The sequence below is a fragment of the Canis lupus genome, chromosome 10, assembly GCF_011100685.1.
Source record: "Canis lupus familiaris isolate Mischka breed German Shepherd chromosome 10, alternate assembly UU_Cfam_GSD_1.0, whole genome shotgun sequence".
Lineage (NCBI taxonomy): Eukaryota > Metazoa > Chordata > Mammalia > Carnivora > Canidae > Canis > Canis lupus.
This window is the reverse complement of record NC_049231.1, coordinates 48,609,734-48,636,059: the sequence shown is the minus strand read 5'-3', so window position 1 is coordinate 48,636,059 and position 26,326 is coordinate 48,609,734. Positions and strand designations below refer to the sequence as shown.

Here is a 26,326-nt window from a genome sequence, read left to right as displayed (position 1 = left end):
GTGAACTAGGATGTGAGCCATGTGGAAACCGACTGAGAGAGAAGGTCTTGGCAGACCATGTGCAAAATACCCTGCAAGAGAATATGTGCTTTCATTCTTCTGGCTGCATTTATCTACTTAGACAAATCCAGTGGGACTGCTGGGGAGAGGCGTGTAAGGGAAGGACAAAGGTAGAGAGAGGGGGAGGAGGAGGAAGAGAGAAGGAGCTCTAAAAATAATAAAGTAAGAGCAGCAAACGTTTTCTGAACACTTACTCTATGCTAGGGACTGTGCTAAGCCTTTTTCTCACTTAATCCTTTAACCGGCCATGAGGTGTTATTATTTCTCCATTTTACAGATGAGGAATTGAGGCACAAAGAATTTGCCAACGTGAACCAGTTAATAAGGGTCAGAGCTGGGATTTTAACCTGAAAGCTCAAGCCAACTAGATACTGCATTCTCAACCTGCCCCCTTCAGCTTGTGGCCTCTTCTTTGGGGAAGGAAAGGGGGCAGCTCTTGCCGAGAGGGGTCTTAAGAGAACACAGGGCTCAAGCTGTTTTTCCCAGAGCTGGCCCCGATTTGACTATTTGTTCCTTCTTGCTCTGGGTTTTTTGTTTTGTTTTTTAAGTTTGCTATTGGACAAATGCTTCCTCTGCCCTCAATTAGCAATGGTCCTCGGGGCCGGCGAGTGACTGCAGGTGACTGCTCCTGGTCAGGGCTGACACCCTCCTGGGCTGGCTGACAACACTCAGATTGGGGGAGTGAGGCCCTCTGGGCAGGCCCCCCTGGCCCTGGCTGGCTCCCCCTCCTCCCTGTCTCGTTCCGGCTCTGTATCTCCTTCCCCTGGATTGCCTCAGGAGAAGGAAAGAAGAAATGTTTTCTAAAAAGAAGTTTAATGAAACCAAACACTTGTATTTCCAACTATTGACATTGGATTTGTGCTTCTCCAGCCCGGCCATTTGGGACAAGTCTTTAACCGCCTCTCTTCGCCCGACGGTCTAATGCAAACAGACCATAAAAAAATAAACTTTCCCCCCAAATATTATCTTAGGCCTCGTTTTATCATGCTTCCTTGAGCTGTCTCTGTAAAAGGAAAGAAAAAAGAATGTGGGCTTTAGTTTGTGCAGGGATACAGAGAGCCCCATCCCCGGTTCTCCCCAGACTGTCTGCATCCCAGAGCGTTTGCTGCCTGTCTCCTCTCCAGGCAGGCCTCGCCCAGGCCCTTTGTGTTCATTCACCTGTGAAACGGGCTAACACCTGACTGCTAGGTTGCTGTAAGACAGAAGTGGTGACACAAGTATCTTTGAGACTCAGAAACCAGAGCGGGTATAGGACAGGACGGTGTGCCGGCCTCTGCTCTAACCAGACAGAAAATGCCCCCTGCCCAAATGTAGTCTCATTCAGCTTCAAACAAACAAACAACACAACACAACAAGTAAAAACACTCTTGCTGGCTCAAACAAACATAATCACAAACTGGATTTGGGCTTAGGGCTACCTGTTTTCAACCCCACAAGGATGGTAACCGAGTATTTGAGACAGGTGGCTGAAAATCCAGATGCCTCTCGCTGGGTGAAGCCCCTGGTTTATCTTCTAAGGGGGGAGAAAATAAGAACTTGCCCTCCTTGAAGGTGGGCTCTGATGGGGTGGGGAGATGAGGGAAAACTGAGGGATCACAGGGCCTGGGGTGAACCCTTAGTGGGTGAAGGCATAGTGAGAGAAGGCTGGTGGATGAAGGCCATTTTTTTTTTTTAAAGATTTTGTTTATTTATTTGACACAGAGAGAGAACACAAGCAGGGGGAACGGATAAGGGAGAAGTAGACTCCCCCTGAGCAGGGAGCCCCTTATGGGGCTCGATCCCAGGACCCCAGGATCACCACCCAAGCTGAAGGCAGACACTTAACTGATTGAGCCACCCAGGCGCCCCTGATGAAGGCCATCTTTATGATATACTTGCCAAATTCAGACCTTAGCAACTTAACCTGGTTAGGCCAGAGCTTCGAGCTCTGGAGGAAAAGGGGATTTATCTGGATTTTCCTCTGCGAACTGCACCACAGTTAAACAGATCATAGAAGGAGGAAAGTTCTGAATTGGAATTTTACCAATTCTGAAACCCCAGATAAATACTGGAACTGAGCAACAATGACGATTTATAACACAAAAATCATGGGTAGATGATTATGTACCTTTTAGTGAACAAACACACCACTGCCTATGAAGTTGTCTTGCCAAAATTAATCAAACCCACCCAAATTTGATCAACCTATAGATCCGACCAGAAATTTAGAGGAACCAGAGGGTCAGGGGAAAGAGGTGATGCAAGCCACAAAATCCACACTGTGGGAAACCCTACAGATGGCTCCCCACCTTTTTTTACCTTCAAATTTTACTTTAATTGGAAACTAAATGTATTCTTTTCATATTTAAAGACTGTGGCACTGAAGTAGAGACACAGATATTATGATATGCATTTAGAAATTAAATATAACAATTTCAACACAACATTGTGTAAAAACTCATAGGTACACTTCAAATAAGTCTGAGGTCTGGGCATTCATGGCCATCAGATTTCCCCCTGGAAGCCAGTGAACTGTGCCAGGAGATTGTCCATGGGCTACATGACAGGATTGGTTTTCATTACAGGAGGTCCATTTAAAAGCTGCCAGTCACAATGCCTCACCAGCTCCCCTGTAAATATTTCAAGAAGAATTTTTGCAAACTCTTATCCTACACAGCTCCTAAAGCCTCCTCCAGATGGCATGACGCTGACTGAACCTGGATGCATCCTCTGAGTAAGGCAGCATAAATCAGTTGGGATGAGATCCCTCTTTGTTGGTGAAGATATCTGCCACATTGTGAGTATAGATTTGTTGTCTATATACTGTAGACAACAAACAAATTTTGCCGTAAATAAGTTCACAAGTGGAAAGGGGTGGGTGGGAAATATGTATATTCAGAGACTTGAAAATATTTAAAAAGTGAAACTGAGCCCCAATGTTGAGGGATACACAATTGGGTGATAATGCTGTGAAGAAAGGAAGGAGGTCATCATAAAATGTGGCCCAACCATAACTGACAGAGGGCAGGGCAGGGTTTATGGCAGGTTGGAGCACAGGCAGGAACTTCTGAACCTGGTTCTATCTCTTGATTTGGGTAGAGGTTATAAGTATGTTCACCTTTTGATACTTTATTAAACTATACACCGATTTTCTGCATTTATGCTATTTGTTTTTTAGCCATATGAAGACGGTATATTTGTTTTCACTACATGCCCCTGATTCTTTCTCTACCCCTGCCCCCATAATTTGGAGCCCCCTTTTTAAAAAATATTTTATTTATTATTCATGAGAAACACACACAGAGAGAGAGAGAGAGAGAGAGAGAGGCAGAAACATAGGCAGAAGGAGAAGCAGGCTCCATGCAGGGAGCCCGATGGGGAACTCGATCCCGGGACCCTGGGATCACGACCTGAGCCAAAGGCAGTTCAACTGCTGAGCCACCCAGGCGTCCCAGTTTGGAGCCCTTTTAACCATTAGCTGCCAATCTCTGGGTTCTGAATTCTGCCCAATTTCCTATCCTCCTTTTCCTAGACTCTCCTAATTATATATATCAGTCAGAACAGGCTATTACATTGCAGAAACAAACAACCTTGAGATGTCTATAGGTTAAGACAAAGGTTTACTTACTGCTTAAGCTATATGCCTATGACATCTTAGCAGAAGCCTCTGCTCAGCTTAGTTGCTCAGGGACCCTGGCTAATAGAGTAGCTACTTTCTCAGATAGTCTCAAGGGCTGTGCCAGTACTGAGTGGCAATCAAATGCTTCAGCATGGAGGTGATACGTGTAACTTCTGCTCACAATTCATTGGCCAAAAGTAATCACATGCCACTATCCATTTGTGTAAAGTACAAATTTCACTGCCTGCTTTTCAGACTACAGATTGATGGTGAAGTGACCAATCTCATCACTCCTTTGGAAGTCTTTCCGTGATTGGTCACCATGCTTCTGGGACTCAGTTCAGGCACAGGCAGCAAAGTGTGTGGCTGTGTTGCCTCCTTGCCTCCTAGTGATAAACCCACATGGCATTTTACAGAAATGGAGACTCTATAGAGGATTTGCTGACAAAAAATAGAAGTACAGCAAGGAAGTAAAAAGTGACAACACTGGCAGCAAAATTGGATGTGGATAGATTTGAAGATGGCAACAACAAAGCAAAGATCAGAGGAGACACGAAGCTACTAGAAGCTATGGTGCTGATCTTACTGGAAAAGCCCAATGAGTATAAAAAAACAGGTAAAGTCACTTCATTATTTTTCCATTTTAATTGCAGTTGAAACATAAAGCCGCTTATGGTTTAAATGGAATATTTTCTACTTTGGGTAGAAGACCATAATATTTTAAAATCCTAATTAGTCTGGCTACCATTCAGAGCAGAGGATTGAAGCCAGTTGCAATAACAACAACAAAGTCAATCACGAGGAGACTGAAGATGAACCATTTACTGCCAATAAAGGCTGGTTTCATCATGTCAGAATTCAGCATGATTTGGTTGATGTTAAATGACTTGTGCACCCAGAAATTTGCACCCCAATCCTGAGAAAGTGTTCCAGGAGAAGTGATACCAACAACAACAACAACAAAATTTCACCTTTAAGAAATGCTCATAGGCATTTCATCGCATTGCAAGAGTGAAAGATAAACCAATGTAAGCTGATCCAAAATTCATAAGGAGCACGACAGCACACAAAGGCATAGAAAAGGTGCCAGCTGCACATCACAAGTTACACAATGAGAGGAAGAAGGTAAAAACTGCTCAAACTACTTTTGATAAGCTTTTTTTTAGAAAGAAAGAAAGCACTTTAATCCTCAATGTTTCTAATGTTTTAAATTACAGTAGAACGTGTAAATATTAATTTTGCTAATTTTTCATTTCCTAATGCATTTATAGCCAACAGTAAGAGAGTTTTTAAAGTTTTGACCAAAAGTATTTAAAGGTCATGAAACAATTGTCTTCCCATTGATTATCAAGAGCGCTTTGTAGGGTTGCAACATATGCGTCATTTTTATCAACTTGCGCTATCGTGCAAAGCAAACATACTTGGTTTGTGGAGAGTTAGGTTACAATTTCTTCACATCTGTTTGTGGCAACTCAATTGCATGGAATGTGAGGAGACTTCTGGAAAAGAACTTGAACTCCTTGGGTTAGCTAGGTTGAGGGTTTCCAGTTATATTTTGGAGTCTGTTATTCAACCCCAACCTGACGCTACCACCTGGAGAGCCTATGTATGATCCTGAGTGGGAAAGAGTTTGTGGACAATATAAGATGAACCACACCCATTTAGCATCCATGCTATCCTGCTAGGGGGGTCAGCTCAAAAGATGTATACAAGACAAAGGGAATACGTTTCTTTACTTACTTCATGGGAGGGCAGATATATTAAGCTACAGTCAACGTAGAGACTCCAGCCCTAGTCAAAGTTGAGGCCGCCTTGGGCCATCCGAGCCTTATGACAATGGTAGAACACCCAGAGGCTGTCTGATGCCCCAAAGCAGCTGTCCCAGTGGGAACCACTGGTCCCAGGAAGAGAGGAGAAGGTCATCAGCCTTGGGGTATAACCAGCAGCCTCAGAAGAGGGTTGAGAACAGTAGCTGAGCAGTAGTTGAATCCGTTGAGAGTCTGTAGGCTCCAGAGTCACTCAGATGTTCTGAGGAGGAAGCAGAGGAGGATGAGGGAGGGTCTGATGTCCCAGAGTTACACTTGACAGGCACTCCAACCTAGGGGAATCCACACTGTGTTAATATGACCTCATTCTTCCACACTGGCAGTGAGGCCTGGGAACATTAGGGTTGTTTCCAGATGAGGTGACCATATAATTTATTGATCCACCAGAAATATTTTTAAGGTCAAAGGGATTGCTGTTAATACTTAAACCTTTTATTAATGAAAGGCACAAATAGGGTGACCCAGACAAACCACACCTTACACTCACATTTTAGTTGTAAGTGGAATCCAGGTAATTGTAAGTCAGAGGTCATATCAACATTAATGAAAAGAAATGAATGTGCTCTCACCAGGCACTGCAGGCCGGGCTCCCTGGAAGCGGACTCTGAGGTGTAGATTAGCATGCGGGACGTTTATTAGGGAATGTTCTTGGGATCCACACCTGTGGATGTGGAAGGGAAGGCAGTGAAGCAGGTTCGGGCAGAGAGAAAATGTGGACTGCAAAATAGTCTCATCAGAGGCCTCAGCTGGCCCCAGAGGGAGCTCCAGAGATGACCATCAGTGTTATTGGAAATTGGAGCGAGGGGTGTGGACCTCTCTTCTGCACAGCGACGGGTCATTGCATGTGGCTGTCCCCGAGGCCTTCTCCAGCTGAGAGCAGATTTCTGCCTCTGGCTAGCAGCTCTCCCAACGGTCCTGAAGAGGAGTCAGGGTCACAGCATCTACTACCCTAAGGGAAAGGATGGTTTGAATAAAACTATTATAAAGGTAGATACTTTAACTTCAATCATTAGCCAAGTCCTGCCAAGGAAAGATCCTGTTGCACCTGCTTGGAAGAAGTTGGGGCTCAATGTAACCAGCACATCAATTGCTTATCTGCAAAAGGTATTCCCGAAAAGGGGAACTCATTTTCTCAAATTAATAAAATAGCACCAGTCTTCTTGGAACTGCTTTAAAAATTTCTTTTCCAAAGTAAATTTCTACCCAACTCTATGTGGTAATGTTTGTATGTAAGATACTTACCATGTTCCAAGCACAGTATGGCACTGTTGAAATATCAAACAATTAATTCACATAACCTACAAAGCTGGCACTGCAGAGACCCCAAGGTTAAGTAATCAGACCCAAGTGGTGGTGCCAGGATTTGGACCTAGAGGTCTCCACAGGCTGTGTTTATAACCACTATGCTACATTGGCTTTCAAAAACATTGCTTAATTTAGTAGATGCTATATCACTGCAAAGAAGTTTAACAAGTATCTGCTGAGCTTCTAATCTTTGAAGAAACTAAATATCTCTTCTCTGTGGTGATGCAAAGAAGTGAAATAATAATAATCACAACAGTATTAATATCTGACATGCCAGGCGCTGTCCTAACAGCTTTCCATGCACCCATATCCTGTAACATACAGAATGCTTGGTGCCTGCCCACAAGGAGATCCTCACTAACTGGGAAGCAGGACCGGGAAATAGCTACATCACCATATGTAAGACATGAATGATTTGGGGACCCCAATGTGCAGTGAGTGGTCAGAGAGGCACAGGCTGGTGCAGGTCCAGGGGACTTGAACCCTGGAGTGTTTACAGGGTATCCCCTTCCAGGTAATGACACAAATAAGCAATATCATAATCAACAAAATCAGAGTAAAGAAGTACAAGAAAATTCCTTTTTTTCCCACTGTGATTATTTCAGTACTTTTAAAAGAAACTTTCTGGTAAGAACTTTTTCTCAAATGATGCTCTCAATTGCCCATGCTTTGCTGCTGCTAAATTTGGTGTGGTCTGCTGATTGGGTTGTAGAGAATCCAGTTCTAGAGAAAGAAGAGCGTGCTGTGTGCCTGTAGGGCCAGCGTGGCCCTTGAAGGATAGGTTGGACTAAGAAAGGGAAGAGCAGGGGAAAGGATGGGCATGGATGCAGGAGAATGAAGAACCTAAGAGCGCTGGCCTCGCTGAGACACATGCTGTGTGCAGGGAAGCAGGTAGGTTGAGCCAACAGGCTGGGACCACAGGTTAAACCTTGAACGCCTAGTCAAAGGGTTCATAATATATCCCATTCACGAGGGGACTCATGGGAGGTTGATGCCACTTGTCATTGTCTCTCCTCCCCTAAATCTGAATGCCCGGGCACCCAAGCTACTCAAAGCCCTCTAAAGCAGAAGCTGCAGGCGGTGGGTGGCTGGGATCTCTGGTCACTCCCATGGGAGCTTGTCTATACTGTGACCTGACCTTCTGGGGTCGCTATAAACACCCTAGGCCTTCCTCGTTGCCCAGCTCCCCCTTCCAGGGGGATCTCACTGGCTCAGGGTTCTAGGCGGCCGCCCTGGCTGGGGGGCCTGCAGTCGGGGACCCTAGCCTCCCTCTGCCCCACTGCCCGATAGTTCCCCACTCCGGCAAAGAGCAGCCCAGCGGGTATACATGCTCTAGCCACCTTGGTTTCAACTTTCCCTCCTTCTCCCAAACTGTTAAAATACTTTATTCTACAAACACATCACAAACAAATCCAATCTTGCAACTGCTCTGACCTCAAGCCTGCCTCGGGGCAGAAGAATGGCAAGAATGCACTGGAGTCGGTGTTGCTGTGGTGTTTGACGAAGAGGCCCCGGGCTTGGCTGTAGCATCAGATCACGGAGGCAGATCCGGATTTTTAAAGACCCAAGACAGCAATGCCATGTCACCATCTCTGCTTCTCCCCGTCACAGCAGGATCAGAATCACAGTGTGAGAGAAGCAACCTCACAGGTTTCCACGTTCCTGAGTCACTCCGGCTGCTGTCCGAAACGGCTGCCTGGTCTAGAATTTCCAGATTATTACCGGTCCCTTCCTCTTTCTTTCTTTCTTTCTTTCTTTCTTTCTTTCTTTCTTTCTTTCTTTCTTTCTTTCTTTCTTTCTTTCTTTCTTCCTTCCTTCCTTCCTTCCTTCCTTCCTTCCTTCCTTCCTTCCTTCCTTCCTTCCTTCCTTTTTCTTTCCTTTTTTTAATTCCCTTCCTTTTTCTGTATTAAAATTCAAACGTTGCTTTTCTTCCTTCATCTCGTGCATTCAGGTCAAAGCCTCTGGCTCTTCTCTCTGGTAGAATGAAATATTCCAGCCTGGCTGAACTCAGGGTGGAAATGTTTGTGGAACTTCGGGTTGGATGCTGGTGAAAGGAGCGTGTGGCCAGAGAGGCTCTGAAAACCCGGAGGATCTGGACACTGACCACCTGCAGGCGTGGTCATGGGTACATTTGTCCAGACTGCAAGCTTTCCTTCCCTGGCCTCGGTTTCTGCTCCCTGGATTCACATTCCGTTCCTGTCCCTCCAGCCCGGCCCAGCCTTTTCCACGCAGCCTTCCACCAGCTTGGCCAGGCCACCGGGACTTGTCGCTCCTCACTCCGCAGTCAGATTGGCTACACCATGACCCAGAATTCTGCTGCTGCAGGGTCTCAGTACGCAGCCGTGAGCCTTCTCTCCTTAAGAGGATGGAAAACCTACTGAAGGCAGAGACCGTGTTTTCTCAGCACTGCATTGAGTATAAAGTACAGGTGGAATGAAATTTAGTTGCACCGATTACAAGATGGATGGGCTAGGACCTTTCCCAAGGATGCCTACTTATTACAGATAACAAGGCGGGAAACTTATACTAACTGGATCCTTCTCAGAGAGAGAGAGTGAAGGGCAAGCTGCACATACTTTGATCTGCCTCGTGGGAAGAAGGAGAGTGGGCTGTGAGAAACACTCAGGGGCAGTCTATATATAGTTGCGACTTTTTTTTCTAAGGGGTTTGCAGGTTTGAACAAGAGCTGATCTCCTCAGGAGGACAGAGGTCGACTGGGCTGCTTCTCCCCCTTCACCAGGCAAAGCTGGCATGACCTCTAAATATATGTGCCCAAAAGTGTTTGAAGAGCACCATATATTTGGTGCCCACCTGGCATTGTAGGTAGCTCCAGCCTAGTAGCTATACTACAAACACAATATATTCTCAGTCCATCTTTTTAAAAAATAAATGAATACACGAAGAGACTTGCAATAAGCGAGTCAAGATTTTTTTTCCAGGGAGAAAGTGATCTTAAGGCATTGTTCGTGTTGAACCCTCCTGGTTGAGAAGGAAGAGAAACACTTTTCTGGAGGTCATGATCTCTGGCCTTGCTAGTCATGGCGGGTGGTCCATGGACAGCATCAGTATCACTTGGAAGCTTATTAGAAATGCAGAATCTGGGGATCCCTGGGTGGCTCAGCGATTTAGCGCCTGCCTTTGGCCCAGGGCGCAATCCTGGAGTCCTGGGATCGAGTCCCACGTCGGGCTCCCTGCATGGAGCCTGCTTCTCCCTCCTCCTGTCTCTCTCTCTCTCTCTCTCTCTCTCTCTCTCATAAATAAATAAATAAATAAATAAATAAATAAATAAATAAATAAATAAATAAATCTTTTTAAAAAAAAGAAAAGAAATGCAGAATCTGGGAGCACCTGGGGGGCTCAGTTGGTTAAGCATCTGCCTTCAACTCAGGTCATGATCCCAGGGTCCTGGGAATCGAGTCCTGCCTTGGGCTCACTGTTTAGCGGGCAATCGGCTTCTCCCTCTCCCTCTGCCCCTACTCCTGCTTGTGCCCTCTCTTTCTCTCTCTCTCAAATAAATCAATAAAATCCTTAAAAAGAGAAATGCAGAATCTCGGCCCCCCACTCCAGATCTACTGAATTCAAGTCTGAATTGAAAAGAGATTTGTATGTGCTGTTCTACAGAACACAGAGAAGATCATGTAATGGTCTAAGTCTGGACCTTGTAACTGCAAAAAGATCTCTAATGTGAAAAATGGCATCTACAAACCATTTATCAAGCAAGGAGCCTTTAGTGAAATCTGCTGTGTGCCTAGTCCTGTGTTAGGCACTGTGGGGGGTGGGGGGGGTGGGGAAGGGGGATTGAAGGGGGGCACGGGGAGAGGCAGGGGCAGGTCCAGAGAGTAAGGGCTCACACTGTGGGATTTCAACCCCAAACCCCGCCCACCCATCCCTCTACAAGCCTCCACCAAGACGCGGGCTCATGCCTAACAGAATTCTCTACGGCACAGCCCCTGGGGTGACACCGGTCACGTGGATGGCCCTTATTTTCAGCAATAACAAGTCATTAAGATCGAGCTAGCAAGTCTTCAGGGAAGACAGCCGGTTCTAACCCCCGTCATAACATTTTTCTTATGCGATGAAGCATTGCCGGGTTTGTTGAAAGCTCATTCAGTGTTGCTGAAGCTCAAGCACTCAGGCTTCCCCATGGTTCAGAGTGGGGGGGGGGGGGGGGGCGGGTTGGGAGGTTGTGGGGTGCTGTCCTGGCCTATTAGCCTAGAGGCACAGCTGTACTGTGGAAGTCTATGCTCCCTGCATCGTGTCTTGTGAAGGGAGTTGTTTTAGAATACTATGCATGAAAATGTAGATTCTGGAATCAGATTGCCGTGAGTTCATTTCCAGGCTCTCCCATTTGCTAGCTGTGTGACCTGGTGCAAGCCTCAATTTTCTAGCTATTAATAAAGTGATACTTTGTTTCCTGCTTAATTTGGATGGAATCCAATTTATCTTTTTTTTTTTTTTCTTTTAGGGATTGTGTTTTTGATGCTGTATCTAAGAAATCTTTGCCAAGGTCATAAAAATGTTCTCCTATGTTTCCTTCTAAATGTTGTATAATCTAAAGTTTTATACTTAGGTCTACGATCCATTTTTAGTTTTGAATACATCTCAAAGTATGGAGAGTAAAGGGAGGTTCTTTCTTTTTGCTATTTTCTTTTTCTTTCTTTCTCTTCCTTCCTCCCTCCCTTTATTTTCTTTCTTTTTCTTTTTCCTTTTTGACATATGGATATGTAATTGTTCCAGTACCGTTTACTGAAAAGATCATCCTTTCTCCCTTGAATTGCCCTTGCGCTCTTGTAAGAAATCACCAACAATATATCTGTGGCTCTCTTGTACTGTGTGTATAGTCTGTCCTTTGGCCAAGTCTACACTCGTGATTTTAATAGCTTTATGGCAAGCCTTGAAAGCAGGTAGTAAAAGACTACCAATGTTGTTCTTCGTAAACAATATCTTGGCAACCTAGGTCAGTTCTATTCCATATAAATTTTATAATTGCTTCATTAATTGCTACGCAGAAAAAGTCTGCTGGAATTTTGCATAAAGTCTAAAGATAAATTTGAAGAGAACTGACTGACATCTTTACCACATAGATTTTCCATATATTTATGTCTTTCATTTCTCTCAGCAATATTCTATAGTTTTAAGTGTGTAGGTCTTGCATTTTTTTGTTAAATTCGTTCTTGAGTGTATTTTGTCACTCTTGTAAATGGACCTTTTAAAATGTCCTTTCCTAATTGTTTGCTGAAAGTCTACGGAAATAAAATTAATTTTTACATATTAACTTTGTAACATATGACCTTGCTAAATTCATTTATTAGTTCTGATAATGTTTTTGCAGATTCTTTAGAACTTTCTACATAAGAAATCATGTCATCTGCAAATAGAGGCAGTTTTAATTCTGCTTTCTGAACTTTAGAACCTTTAATTTCTTTTCCTTGCCTTACTGCAGTGGCTAGGACTGTCAGCACAATGTTGAGTAGAAGTGATGAAGGTGGACCTCATTGCCTTGTTTCCAAACTTGCTGGGAAAGTGTTCAATATTTCATTATTAAGAATACCCTTATGGGGCACCTGGGTGGCTCAACTGGCTAAGCCTCTGACTCTTGATTTTGGCTCAGGTCATGATCTCAGGGTCATGGGATTGAGCTACGTGGGGCTCTGTACTCAGCACAGAGTCTGCTTGTCCTCCCTTTTCTCTTGCTCTCTCTCAAATAAATAAATAAATACATACATACATACATACATACATAAATACATAAATAAAATATTTTTTAAAAAGAATACTTTTTTTTATCAGATTGAGGAAGTTCCTTTCTATTCCTAGATTGCTGAGCATTTTTTTAAAAATAAAGGTATGTTAAATTTTGTCAGCTGCTTTCTCTACATCTATCAAAATGATTTTCTCTATTCTTTGAATTTGGTGAGTTACATGACTGATTTTTTTTACTATCAAAACAACCTTGCATTCCTAGATAAACTGTTGTTGGTCATGAGGTATTTTTCTTTTTTTCTATATTTTTGGTTTTAACCTGCTAATATTTTGTTGAGAATTTTTACATCTCTGTTCATGAGGGATACTGGCCTCTTTTTAATATGTGTTTGTCAGGTTTGGGTATTACTGATACCTTAAAGCAAGTTGGAAAATATATCCCATCCTCCTCTATTTTTTTAAAGGGTTTGTGTAAGTTTGGTGTTATTTCTTCTTTAAATGGCTGTTGAAATTTACCTGTATAATTATCTATGCCTACAACTCAGGTTTTCTGTCCCATCTCTTGTAAATATTAGTGATTTATATTTCTACCTACTTTGTAGAAACTATTGGTATAAAGGCCTTCACAACATTCTCATATTCTCTTTTTAATATTTTAATGTCTGTAAGATCTGTAGCAATTATCTCTCTCTCATTCCTGATATTGGTAATTTGTGTCTTCTATTTTTTCTTCAGCAGTCTAATAAGGTTTACCATTTTTTTGTTGTTGTTCTTCACAAAGAAACAACTTTGGGGTTTGTTAATTTTCCTTATTGCTTGCCTGTTTCTTATTACATTCATTTCTACTCATATTTATTATATTACTTGTTCCATTTTGGTTTACTTGGGGTTCAGGGTGTAATCTTAAGTCACTGATTTTAGACCTTTCTTCTTTTCTAATATAAGCATTTAAAGCCATAAAATTCCTGCTAAGCTCTACTGTAGCCACAACCCACCAATTTTGTTGTATTTTTATGATCATTAAGTTCTACATATTTTCTAGTTTCTCTGTGATTTCTTCTTTCACTCATGGGTTGTTTAGAAGTGTGGGTTTAATTTAATATTGGGGTTTTCCTAGGCATCTTATTTTTATTGATTCTAATTTAATATAATTATGATGTGATTCAAAGACACATGCTACTATAATTTTGATCCTTTTTATTTTATTAGGGTTTGTTTTATAGCCCAGCTTATGGTCTCTCGTGGTGAATGTGTGCAGTTGAAAGGTTATTGGGTATAATATTTTATAAATAAGTTAAGGGGTTGATAAAGTTGCTTAGAGCCTCTGTGAATTTACTGAATTTTCTGATGGCCCTATCAGTTGCAGGGATGGTGTTAATATATCCTACTATAGGGCAGCCCCGGTGGCTCAGCGGTTTAGCGCCGCCTTCAGCCCAGGGCCTAGTCCTGGAGACCTGGGATCGAGTCCCATGTTGGGCTCCCTGCATGGAGCCTGCTTCTCCCTCTGCCTGTGTCTCTGCCTCTCTCTCTCTCTCTCTCTCTCTGTGGGTCTCTCATGAATAAATAAATAAAATCTTTAAAAAATATATCCTACTATAACTGTGAATTTTTCTATTTCTTTTTTTAGTGTATCAATTTTTGCTTCATGTATCTTGAGGCTCTACTCTTAGTCACATACACATTAACAATCAGATCTTCTTATTAATTGATCCATTATACTTAAAGCTCATCTCTTTTTAAAAATGTATTGTTAACTTTATTGAGGAATAGTTGACAAACATAATTGAATATATTTAAAGTGTACAATGTGATGATTTGATATACTTATATATTGTAGAATGATTACCAAGAGCAAGAAAATTAGCAATCCGTTATCTCACGTAGTTAAAGTTAACTTTAGATATATATATGGTGAGAATGCTTAAAATCTACTCTCAGCAACTTCCCAGTATGCAATCTTATATTCTTAAAAATATATTCTTATATTCTTCTACAGTCGCCTTGTTGTACCTTCAATCCTCAAAACTTATTCTTGTAACTGATCATTTATGCACTTTGACCTACATCATCCCATTTTCCCCCATCTCTCCTCCCCCCAGCCCCAGGTCCCTCCAACCATTCCATTCTCTGTTTCTGTAAAATTGGCTTTTTTTTCTTTTTAGAGTCCATATATAAGTGATACCATACAGTATTTGTTTTCCTCTGTCTGGCTTATTTCATTTAGCATAATGCCCTCCAGATTCATCCATGTTATAACAAATGATAGAATTTCCTTCCTTTTCATGACAGAATAATATCCCATTGTCTGTCTATGCCGCATTTTCTTTATTCATTTATCTATTAAAGGACATGTAGGTTGTTTCCATATCCTGGCTATTGTGAATAGTGTTGCAATGAACATGGTGTGAAAGTTTATCTCTTTTAGTCAGCATATAGTTGGGTCTTGCATTTTCAAAAGATCTATTCTGGTAAACTGTACCTTTTGACTGGAGTATTTAGTTCATTAACACTTAATGTGATTATTGATTTGATTGTATCTAGATCTACCATTTTATGATTTCTTTTCTGTTGTCCACTCCACTGTCTTCTATCCTTCTGTTTCCCAGCCTTCTATTGGATTGTTTGAATATATTTTATTATTTTGTTCTAACTCAGTAGATTTTTAGCTATATCACTTTGCATTATTTCTTTGATGGTTGATCTAGGGATTACAAATAAAGTCCTTAGATTTTTGCAGTATACTTAGCATTAAAATACTGAACCTCTTTACATAAAATGTAGAAACCTCAAAACAATGTAAGTTCACTTGCCCTTCAAACCACTGCTACCAACGTTGCCATAGCCATTCCAAAGCACTGTTCCCCTGTATGTAATGTGTCATTTTTCTTTTCCTACTTGCAAGATTTCCTCTTTATTTTTCGTTTGCAGCAGTTTAATTATGATATGTCTAGATGCGATTTTATTTATAATTATCCTTGGATTTCCCCATGCTTTGGATCTTTCAACAAATTTGGGGATTTTCTAGCCAGTATTTTCTCGAATATATGTTCTACATGTCCCTAAATCTTTTTTCAGTTTTTTCAATCTTTATTTTCTTTTTTGTCTTCAGATTAGATCATTTCTTTTGTTGGATCTTCCAGGTCACTCATCCTGTCATTCCCTAGGAGAGTGGCTTCCTAACCAGGCCTGCTCAATATTGAAACTTTTTAAATATTAGATTTTAAAGTACAATGGAAGGCTCAGGTTTTAAAGTACAGCAGAAGTACAATACTAAGATATGATGTTCAAAGCCTGTCCTCAGTTTTGACGGCTCTCTACAGAAAATGGAGATTTGTATGATGAGTTCATAACTTGAGTAGGAGCTAGGTACGTGGTTAGGAGACCGACACCAAGCACAGAATTTTTTATAAGAGTGTAAGGAGGTGCTAAAATCTGGATGTGAACCAAGTGCTATGGGTGCGTGATGTGCAGATGGCTGCCACAACCCCAAGGAGTCAGGAAAGACCTTCAGTGGGCTGGCACTTAATTAGGCATTTCAATTAGCAGGAACAGGCTTTGTCAGGACTAGAAGAACATTCTAGGCAGGAGGGTACTGGGAATGGGCTGCCATGGTTTGGGACGAGAGGGAAGGAGGAAATAGAGTGTAGCGTCTCCAAGGAGGGGCAGGAGAGTAGTCTATGCTGGGCTGTTTGAAGATCGAGCTGAGGACCAGCTTGTTGCATCATGTGAAGGTACTGGTGGGAAAGAGTGGTTCTCCTATCTTTATCTCCTACTTTAGAAGACTAAAGTAACCTCTCTGTCCTCTAGGAGCTCTCACACTGGTTGAGAAGCCAAATCAACCTCATTATGCAAAAGAAGAAGAGTACGCATGGCCGTCATTCTGCTCCAGCCTCCATTTTTCTCTCATTAGCTTGTGGTACCCTCCCAACAAATCTCCCCATTATTCCATTTGCTCACCTCCAATCCATTTTCCACACTTGCAGCCAATCATCTTTTAAAAACACAAATCAGAACACTGCTCAAAGCCACTGACTGGCTTCCACTACACTTAGAACGCTGAGTCCACATCGCTTCCCATGGCCTCGTGCCTGGCCTCCCTATCTTCACACATCACATTCGATCACAATGGCCTTCTGGCTGGTCCCTAGGGGTTTCCATCTTATTCTGGAAGATGGCAAGAATAAGCGAATTATTGAATATTCCATTGACTCGCTTCATTTTGAACACCATTGTGGTTTCCAAACCTAAGATACATTTTCAAAACTCTCCTTGCCTGAAACCTAGCCGAGAAGTATCATGTACTTAGAAAAGGCACACCTACGAGTCAGAAGCTGGCAGGATCACATTTATCCATCCCAAGCACTGGACAGGGAGAAACATAAGCAGAAGCACGTGATGTTGATGTGTGCTTTTATTGAGTGAGATGTGATGTTTAGAAAGTCTGCAGCACACACCCCAAGTGGAATTTTTTTTTCAGTAACAGTATCATTAGCCAGTCTGGAACCCTCTTCCCACCATCCTTTGTGCCCCGTTGTCTTTTCTCATACACAGTCAAGGAATGAGAGTGGCTCTCCTTGGCTGAGTCAGGGTGGAGTGACACCTTCTTGACCCCTTCAGAGAAGGTCTGTAGCCTTTTGCTATTTTCTCTGTCCGGTGCACTTGTGATAACAGGATGGAGGCCCACTCTACTACGGAGCTTCCTTGGTTTACAGGGCTCAATGTAGACGCCAGTTTTCTTAGAATATTAAAATAGGATGCAAACACCAACCCCCACCCCCGACCTCCAACATCCTCATCCTGTTTCCTTGTGCCCTCCTTCCCCCTCCCCAAACAACTAATTATCCAAACTGTAGTAAAGGGTTTGCTACCTGGAGTGGTGAGTCTCTCTATTTCGGAATAGAAATTTTCCTGCCTCAGGCTCCCTGGGTCTTTGGCACAGAGGGCACGTGTCAAAAACAGAGCAGAGCAGCTGGGTCAGAGGCAGGGGTGCTCATCCGGGCCAGGGAGTGGGTACAATTTCCAAGCCGTGGGACAGCGCAGCTGTTCAGGCTCCCCTCCTGGCAGGCCTCAGAGCCATTGGACAATGATGTGCGTGCCTCCCCACTCCAGAACATCAGCCAGGGTCCCTCCAGAGGCAACAGATGTCTGGAGGCCTTTGTGAAACAGGCTGGGACATCCTCCTTAGGTCTCACACAGGCAAAATCATCACTATAACAATGTCACAAGGCTCTGCTACTGGGCATAAGCTTAGTTACAGGAGCTAAAATGGAACTTTCAGCAGAACAACCCCCCTCTGTGCCTATCTGCCTCCTGCTCCCCACCTCCAACCGGACAAATATGCCTCCCTGAAATTTTAGAGATTCGTATTCTCACTAGGGAAATTAAAAGAAAGAAAAAAAAAGGTCTTTCCTTTCCAGATTCCTCCTCTGTGCGGACTACATGAGGAGATGTCTGTAAGAAATTGTGGGTTGATATCTCAGACAGGGGGAAAAAAACACTTTAAATTGACAAATCAGTCCAAACCACTAAGGTTATAACTCTTTCTTTTCCCTCTCCAGCAGAATAGTAAAACAGACACGTTATTGGCAGCTCCGTAGTGCTAAGGAGAGGCCGGCTCCAGCATGACATCAGCCCACCGCTTGACCCAAATCTACTATTTCACCAGAGAGCCTTGCACTGCCTGCTTTCCAACATACAGAAGATGCACACGGGGGACGAGAGAAGAAGGCATAAATAAGACACAGATTGGAGACTTTCTGATGTGTTTAGCACATTTTTGTGACTTCCTTTAATACCATAGACCTTGGTTCTCCCACCACGAGGCGAACAAAAGACAAGCCCGAGATGGGGGTTGGGTTGGGGTGGGGGAGACCCATTCAGTAAAAAGTTCTGCTCGCCTACTTAGCATTTTTAATTGAAACGCTAAAAAGAGGAGGCAAAAATAGGAAGAGGAGAATGAATGCCACAGCCGAGTGATTTCAGATATAAAAAGTCCCTTCATTAAATCCGTTGTTTTTTAATTCATAATTGAACTTAAATAAAGAGCGACCTATGGGCAGCTGTTTCTAATATCGAGTCCCCACCGCACATGAAAGACGCATTTATTCTTGCGGCAGCCTCCCTACCCTTGGGTGTTATCAGCTGAACATGTTTTGAACCTACCTAATGCATTTGAGGTAGCTTGGGTTTATTTTTCTTTCAATAAAATAAATGGTTTTGTAATTAAATTTCTGCACTGCCTGTGCTTAATGGTTACATTGACAAGTGCTAATGTATGGCAAGAGAATGAGTTTGAAATGAAACATGCTGTTTTTGAATCTGCAAGCAATTTTGCAGCAGGGCAATCAAACCCCTCATGCCAGCGAACCATTTTCATTAATCTGCTCACCGTGCCCCTTGCCCACTCGGCTGGCCGGGAGAGGACACATTTTAGCTCCCCGTCACCCACCCCCCACCCCTGCCTTTTTCTCCAACACACACGCGCGTGCATGCACAGACACACACACACACACAAATATCATGAAGCGAGCCGTTGTTTGAAACCATTTTGTGGTCTCTGGCAGGCAAGCCGGTGGAAATTCGCTGACTTTACACCGTGAAACGTTGCAGCTGTCCCCTCCAAAGGGACTGGCTGCCTCAACCTTTCAATCCCTGGCAGCCAGTCAACAAGAAAATCTGTCCCTCTGTTTTCCTATTTTTTTGTTTAACTTTTCCCCTTTAGCTAAATTTATTTTTGAATAAATCTTCTCATAGAGAGCAGAGAACAGCTATTACGTATCTGGCCTCGGTCTGCGCGAACCACTTCCAGCCACGGCAGAGGCGGCCGCCTTCCAACCTGGCGCTTGCAGGAAGGTTCCTGAATGCAGACCCGGATGGGGGACTGTGGCCTTTGCTGGTTCCACTTCCACCCGCTGCCCGCTGCCCAGGGAGGAAGCTGCGGCTGGTGCTCCGGCCCACACAGGTACAGGCAGTGGACACACGACCTGTGGCCCCGTCCCTTCCCTGGAAGGCCTGTGTCTCACCCGACCACTGGCAGGATGGCTCTCCAGGTGTGGCTGCTCTCGAGCCTGCGGGCCCCCTCATCAGAGCCCAACAGGGGGGACGGAGCCCGCGAGCCGGCTGAGTTACGGGGAGCTACAGAGCAACGGGGGTGTCCAGCTCCCCAGGCTCCCCACAAGGTGTGCGACTCAGCATTTTCCCCTCCAGGCTGGGGAGAGGGGCCAGGGGCTGACTCAGCCGCGGCCGGCCAGGATCCCAAGCTGTCCTGCCCCAGCTCGGCCTTCCCTTGCTGCGCGCCAGGACAGGGTTTCGGGAAGGGCTTCTGTGTGGTCCAGCCTCCCTGAATTTACTGCAGTGGAAGATGGAGGAGGCAGCTGCTTGCGGGCTCTCAGGAGCCGGAGGAAGGAGCTCAGCTTCTCGGAGCTGCCCCACCCCTCTCGTACATCTAACTGCCAGGGGTAGGGGACAAATCTGTCATTTCTTAAGAGGCTGGCCGGCGGGAGTCCTTGGCAAGGAGACACAGAGACTTAGCGCTCCTCTAGGGTGTAGGTGATGGGCACCGCAAAGCCCATCCTGAGGGCAGGGGGTGGCGGGCAAGGAAAAGCCCTAAAGTTAACTAGTATCTGCCTGGCAGGAGGGCAACTCTTGGAAGGGGGAGCAAGCAAAGATGTAGGGGGACGAGTGTCAGCCAGACGACACCTTCACAGCGGCCCCATGAAGAAGTAAAAGGTTCTGGTGGACTTATGGAAGAGGCAAAGGCTTAATCTTACCCAGGGTAAAGGGGCAGAGGAGAGACCCGTGTCCCAGGAGGGAAGCATGGAAGGATGGTGAGGGAGCGAAGGTGGAGGGCTACTCACAGGAGCCTCCGCTGAGTCTGAGCTGGGACCCTGATGAAGCTCAGATATAAATATTGTGAGAGCCCTGTCATCTACCACTCAGCCTACCCCCAAAGTGCTTATACATACTCCTCCTGGACACCAGTGGACCACTTTCGGTGTTCATGCGCTCATGCACCCAGCAGATAGTAAGTTCTCACTGTGTGCGAGCCGTGTTGCTGCGATTTTCAGGGTACAGGCATCGGGATGACACCGTCTGCCTTCTCAAGGATGCGGTAAGAGCTTCTAAGGGAGACAGGAACAAAGTGCTACGAGACTTCAGAGGTGGACACAGTGCTCTGCGCTAGGGGGAATAGAAGAAAGCTTCGTGGGAAAGGCAAGTCTTAAAAGACGAGTAGGGTTTCAAGAGGGGAGGATGATGTTCCAAGGTAAGGAGCCAGCATGAGTGTGAAAGGAGCCACCGACATGCGGGTGTGAAAGCTGTATCTGGAGAATGATGAGTGGTCTCAAATGAAAGATGGGTGAGATAAGGGTGCATGTGTGTGTGCACCTGTGCATTGGTGGGGGTGGGAAGAGTGGTGGTAAATACAACTGAGGTTAAGATGGGCCCTACTAAGCCATGATCAAGAGGCTACAGAAGCCATGCTCTATTTTGCAAACCACAGCCATTCCCTAAAGGAGTTGGAGCCTTGAGGGTGGGGTAAGTAAGGGAGAGGTGATGTGATCCCATCTCTGTATTTGCAGTAGACCCTGTGAGCCATGAAGAGCCACCAGGGAGCTCCAGGGAGGAGGGAAGAAGTAAAGGCAGACAGACCAAAGCCTATTTCAATAACCCAGGTCAGAGAGGAGGAGGGCTGGCAGGTGCAGGCAGTGGTCCTAGAGAGACGGGATGGATGCCGGGGAGCCTGCAGGAAGAAGGGGCAGCCAGTCACGTGTGTGGGTAGAAGGGAAGTACCAGCAAGTTGTTTGCTATCTTCTGGGTGTTTGGGAAGATGCTCTTGGCTCGGAGACAGACAGGGAGCCCTGAGAGAGAAGTGGTTTGGGGAGAGGGAGAGAAGAAAGCACCAGCTCTAATTGGGTATGTGGAGTTGGAGTTTCTGGGGGTGACTTTCATGAGACAAGATGCAGGGGACAGCAGGGGGAGAAACAGACCAATATAAGAGAAAGGCAGAATTCTGAGAACCACTCACACAGAGAGGTGCCAATGGCACGGACGTGAGGAACGGCAGGGCAGCAGGAGATGAGCCGAGAAGAGAAACGATGGTGGTTTTGAAAGCAAGAGTGGGAACACATTCCCAGTGCTTCACGAAGAGGCCCCAGAAGTGGGGGGGGGGCTTGGGTGTGCAATAAGCAGACAGTGGCTATCGTGGGGAGAAAAGTCTACATACAGGAAGGCTGAGTGGGAAGTGAGAAGCAGAGGCAGCCAGAGTGGATTGACAGCCAGGTCACAGTGATGCCTGAGAAGTTTCCCTGGGTGGTGGGCCGCCTGGGGGTGAAGGCGGAGGTGGGGGCCTGAGAGGGAACTCAGGTGCGGTGTGATTATGGGAGAGGCAGAGACGGGTGGAGGAATTGGCCTTGGAAAGCAGCAGATAGAAGGGGTGATGGGCCAGAGAATGTTGAGGTGAAGGCGAGGCAGGTGCCAGCTGTGGCAGCCTCTTGGGGAGGGAACCAAGGGGTGCGTGTGGCGACTTTAGGGGGGGTGGCACAGCCAGAGTGGTGTGGCTTGGAAAGGCGAGGCAGGCAGGAAACGGGATAGCAAGTCAAGCAGGAATGAATAATAGGGCATTGGGCAGCCCTGAGAACCAAGCTGAAGATGGAAACCTGGCTCTGCCGGGCCGGGTCTACACAGCAGCGGTGGTGGTGAGCACTCCGGCCATTCCTGGCAGTCTGGAAGCGGGAGCAGGAAATCTCCAGCCAGCCATGGCCCAGGGCTGCAGCGGGAAGCCAGGGGAGAGGAGAGCCGCACGGCAGGAGGCCTCTGAGTTGCGGTGTATGAGCTTGACCCCCCCAGACCAGTGCAGCCTTATCTTGGGCTGACCTTTGACCCAATTTGAAAAAGTTCCAAATAAAAAAATATACACCACAGCCAGAGAGAAGATGAACTAGAGGTTAGAAAACTAACTTCCGGGGGATCCTGAGGTGTGATCCTGGAGTCCCACATCAGGCTCCATGCGTGGAGCCTGCTTCCCCCTCTGCCTGTGTCTCTGTCTCTCTGTCTCTCTCTCTATGTCTCTCATGAATGAATAAAATCTTTTTAAATAAATAAATAATAAATAGATAAGAAAACTAACTCCCGTGGAAGCTTCTCCTTCTCCCTTCAGCCTTCTTGTGCTGTGTGATCCAGGCGGATCACTTTTTCCATCATTCCCTCCTATATGCCCACCTCTGGGACACATTCTGTTGATTTACTAGCTTCCTGGGGAAAAAAAAAGGTGCTATTCACAGGAAGGTAACCTCGCTTAAAAAGAGCTTTGAGTCTACAAAATCCTGTAGTCCTTGCCCTCTTGCTGCGGTGGTAAAACAAAACAAAAACAAGCAAGCAAAACCAGTTTTGCGGAAACCTCGTTGGTCTTCTGACTTGTTCTTGACATTCAGTGGGCCTGTCAAAACTGAATCAATACTGAACAAATTCTACCCGGTTCAGTTTAGGAAGATAAACCTTTTCAGAGCTGTGGTCAGGTCTTCACCCTCCACGTAGACGCAGGATCCTGGTGTTGGTTACAATCACCTCAAGTACTGACTCTTCTGTGAGAGGCAGCGTCCTAGCCTCGGCCACCATGGAGAAAGGATCCCACGCAAGGTCAGAAAGCCTCAAGCTGGGGACAAGCCCAGAGGAAGGCCTTGCAACATCCTTTGGGTACTGTCCCCCAGGACCCCCCTTCCTGACAAGAGAAAGTGATTCTATGGGGTCTGTTCTTCCTGCATCCTCTTTAAACATCTCCATGTCCCTCCCCAAAGTCCTAAGGAGACCTCTGAAGCCACTCTTTCTCTCCTTTTAGCTGTAAAGTGCTGAGCAGGCCAGAGGGGGATAAAGGAAGTCGGAGCCTAAGAAAGTGTCAGTACCCCAGGTTCTGTCCAGCCTAGAGTCTGACAGCTAAGACCACAGGCACAGTTTAGGATGGGGGCCTCCTCCACAGGCTCCCAGGGCAGAGTGTGGACTGAGCATCCATGCAACAGCTTTCAGGATATGTCCCAATTCTCCTGTGAGCTCACTGTATTTCCCACCAGGGCCACATCTAGGAAGAGTGAAGTTCATAAGCTGACTTCCCGTTGCCTAAAAGGTACACGTCTTTCTCTCCCAAAGGAGCCACTTTACCAACTTCGACTTGATGACGCTCCATAGAGAAGAAGTAAATGATTAGGACTGGGATCTACGCTGTACTAAACCCTTCGATAAGTGTTCACTTTTGACAAACTGTTTCATATCATACCTATTATTTAAGAAGCATTACCCCATTTTACAGGTGAGGAGCTGGCTTTGCATCATATCTGGGTTATGTTCTCCATACTCATCTCACTGCCAAGTCTGTAACGCCATTATATGCTGCCTTATAGCAACCTCTGTCTTTCCAAATTAAAAAAGTTCTCTTAGTTTGATCCCTCACGTTGGTTTCTGTGTTCAAGACAGCGAGCGCATCAAAACATGTTGGCTGGAAGCCAATAAATCTTTCATCAAGTATTCATTGAGACAAGCCAGAAGAGATCCCATCTGTAAGGACACAGCTACCTGCTTCAGAACGAGAAAACAAGCAGAAAAACATGTCCACTTGCCACGTCTTCCTTGTAGCCAGGCCCCGGAGGTATGGGTTTGTCATTTCAGATTTGCAGAGCCAACATCACAAAATAACTCTAAGGACCTGGAGATCTTCAAGGGGCCCCTACTATAGCACCATCCCATACCAGTGAGTCCCAAAGCAGCCTTCTTCAGTTGTGGCAAATGTGTCAGTGGGAGGCGGGCACTGTTAGATCACCGAACCAACTGTACCTGGCTTTGTCTCTTGATGTCTCCACTTGAACCCAGAGGAAGACAGCCAATATGGGAAGCAAAACATGGGCGTGTTCTGGCTTAAGCTAATTAGCTCACATGCTGAGGCAGCTCACACTTCATGTAGCAGAAGTGATTGAAGATCATGATTCATCCTCCCCTTGGCTTTCAGCCCTCATCGACACTTCCAGGAAGGAAGCTACACAGAAAGGAAGGGAAGAGGGAGGGAAGTAAGAATGAGTCCCACGGTGGGAAGGTCCCTGACCTGAGACAGGGGAGGGTGGAACCTGAAAGCTGGCTGCAGACAGGGACAAGGAAAGCTGGGTGCTTTGGAGCCAAAGTGTTCATTATGTGAAATTTCTTAATGACCGTAAGTCCTAAGGGAGGCATATGAGGAATGCCTGGTGCCAAACATGCTTGCCCGGGGCCTCCTGTCCAGATGGAAAATGTGTAGAGAGTTCGAGAAGAGAGTAGAAGAAATGGCGTGCTTGCTGAAGATGACTGATGGCCCTGGGACAGCAAATCTGGCTCCTGTGGGATCAGGCTTTCCTGGAATGAGACACAAAGATTAGTGACTTTCAGGTGAGAAAGAAGCTTGGTTCCTGGGTTTGGGAACAAAACTTCTTTGTGGTTCCTTGAGGGTTTCATTTGTGTTCACCTCCAGACCTTTGCTCATGACCTTTCTTCTTTCCACATGTCTGTATCCTAGTGGGCTAGATAGCTCAGGGCTTCACGAAGACCCCTTCATACCATCGTCCCTGATGGTCTAACCTGGGCTGTCCCTCCCCCAACCTGCTGACCTGCTGTAGCCAGAAATGATTTTGGTTTGAGATTTTCCAATAGGGATATGTTTTCGGGATGAATGTTTGTCTTCTTGGGATCTCAATGTTACTCAAAGACTTTGAGGGAATAATGTAATTAGACGTAATATATTAAGATATTTTATGGAGTAAGATATAAAATTGACAAGAATATGTAAATTAAAGCAGAGACCAAAAGAGAATTTCATGAGGGTGGAGGATCACTCTGGGCCATACCCAGCTAGATACCTGCTTGCTCAAATCTCCACTGGGAGACATAGGTAAAAGAGCTGAGAAATAGGCAGTAAGATGTCAGGGGACATTGGAAGGCTCCCTTCTCTTCACAGTGGCCAAACAATGGGAGGGGAAACTGCTTATTTAGAGTAAATGGCCATAGTTTCACCAATCTGCAATTAAAAAAAAAAAAAAGCAATAGCAAGCTAGAATAAAAAAGACAAGAAATAACAAATGTTGGCAAGGATATGGAGAGAAAGGAACCCTCATGCACTGTTGGTGGGAATGCAAACTGGTGCAGCCACTGTGGAAAACCGTATGAGGCTCCTCAAAAAAAAAAAGTCAAAAATAGAAGTAGCATATGACCCAGTAATTCCACTACTGGGTGTTTACCCAAAGAAAACAAAACACTCATTCGAAATGATATATGCACTCCTATGTTCCTTGCAGCATTATTTATAATAGCCAAGGTAGGGAAGCAACCCAAGTGTCCATTGATAGACGAATGGATAAAGAAGATATCTCTCTCACACACACACACACACACTGGATTATTACTCAGGCATAAAAAAAATGAGATCTGGCCATTTGAGTCAACACGGATAGATATAGAAGGTATTGTGCTAAGTCAAATAAGTTAATACTGTATATGGCGATCTGAAATGCTACATGATTTCACTTATAATGGAATCTAAACAAAATAAATGAGCAAACAAAAAAGCAGAAACTGACCCATAAATATAGAGAACACACATGGTTGTCAGAGAGGATAGGGTTAGGGAGATGGGGAAAATGGGTGAGGGAGAGTAAGAGATACAGGCTTCAACTTATGGAGTGAGTAAGTCACGGAGTCGAAACATACGGCATAGGGAATCTAGTCGATGGTATTGTAATAGTGCTGTATGGTGACGGATGCGAGCCACGCTTCTGGTGAGCAAGCAGAAAGTATAGAGTTGTCAAATCACCATGTCCTACATCTG

The 26,326-nt window shown here is 45.0% G+C and overlaps 2 long non-coding RNA genes across 25 annotated transcripts in view; one reads left to right on the top strand and one right to left on the bottom strand.

The window, feature by feature from the left end:
• LOC111097728 overlaps positions 1-18,719 on the top strand; it is a 181,561-nt gene extending 162,842 nt beyond the window's left edge. For 18 of the 23 annotated variants that reach the window (XR_005365842.1, XR_005365849.1, XR_005365841.1 and 15 more), the window contains 3 exons: positions 2,625-2,836; positions 4,075-4,274; positions 18,051-18,719. This is a non-coding gene — a long non-coding RNA (uncharacterized LOC111097728). Of the gene's footprint in view, positions 1-2,624; positions 2,837-4,074; positions 4,275-7,501; positions 7,681-8,229; positions 8,620-18,050 lie in introns of those variants that run through there. The other 5 variants (XR_005365853.1, XR_005365850.1, XR_005365852.1 and 2 more) reach the window with 5 other exon arrangements.
• LOC119873668 lies at positions 873-25,557 on the bottom strand. 2 transcript variants are annotated; one of them, XR_005365860.1, is made up of 4 exons: positions 24,313-25,557; positions 6,054-6,433; positions 5,399-5,686; positions 873-1,063 (listed from the first exon to the last, which is right to left on the bottom strand). It is a non-coding gene; the product is annotated as an uncharacterized LOC119873668 (long non-coding RNA). The 2 variants fall into 2 exon arrangements; XR_005365859.1 differs by lacking the exon at positions 873-1,063 and having other exon boundaries at positions 3,410-5,686.
• Positions 25,558-26,326: the final 769 nt, after the last annotated feature.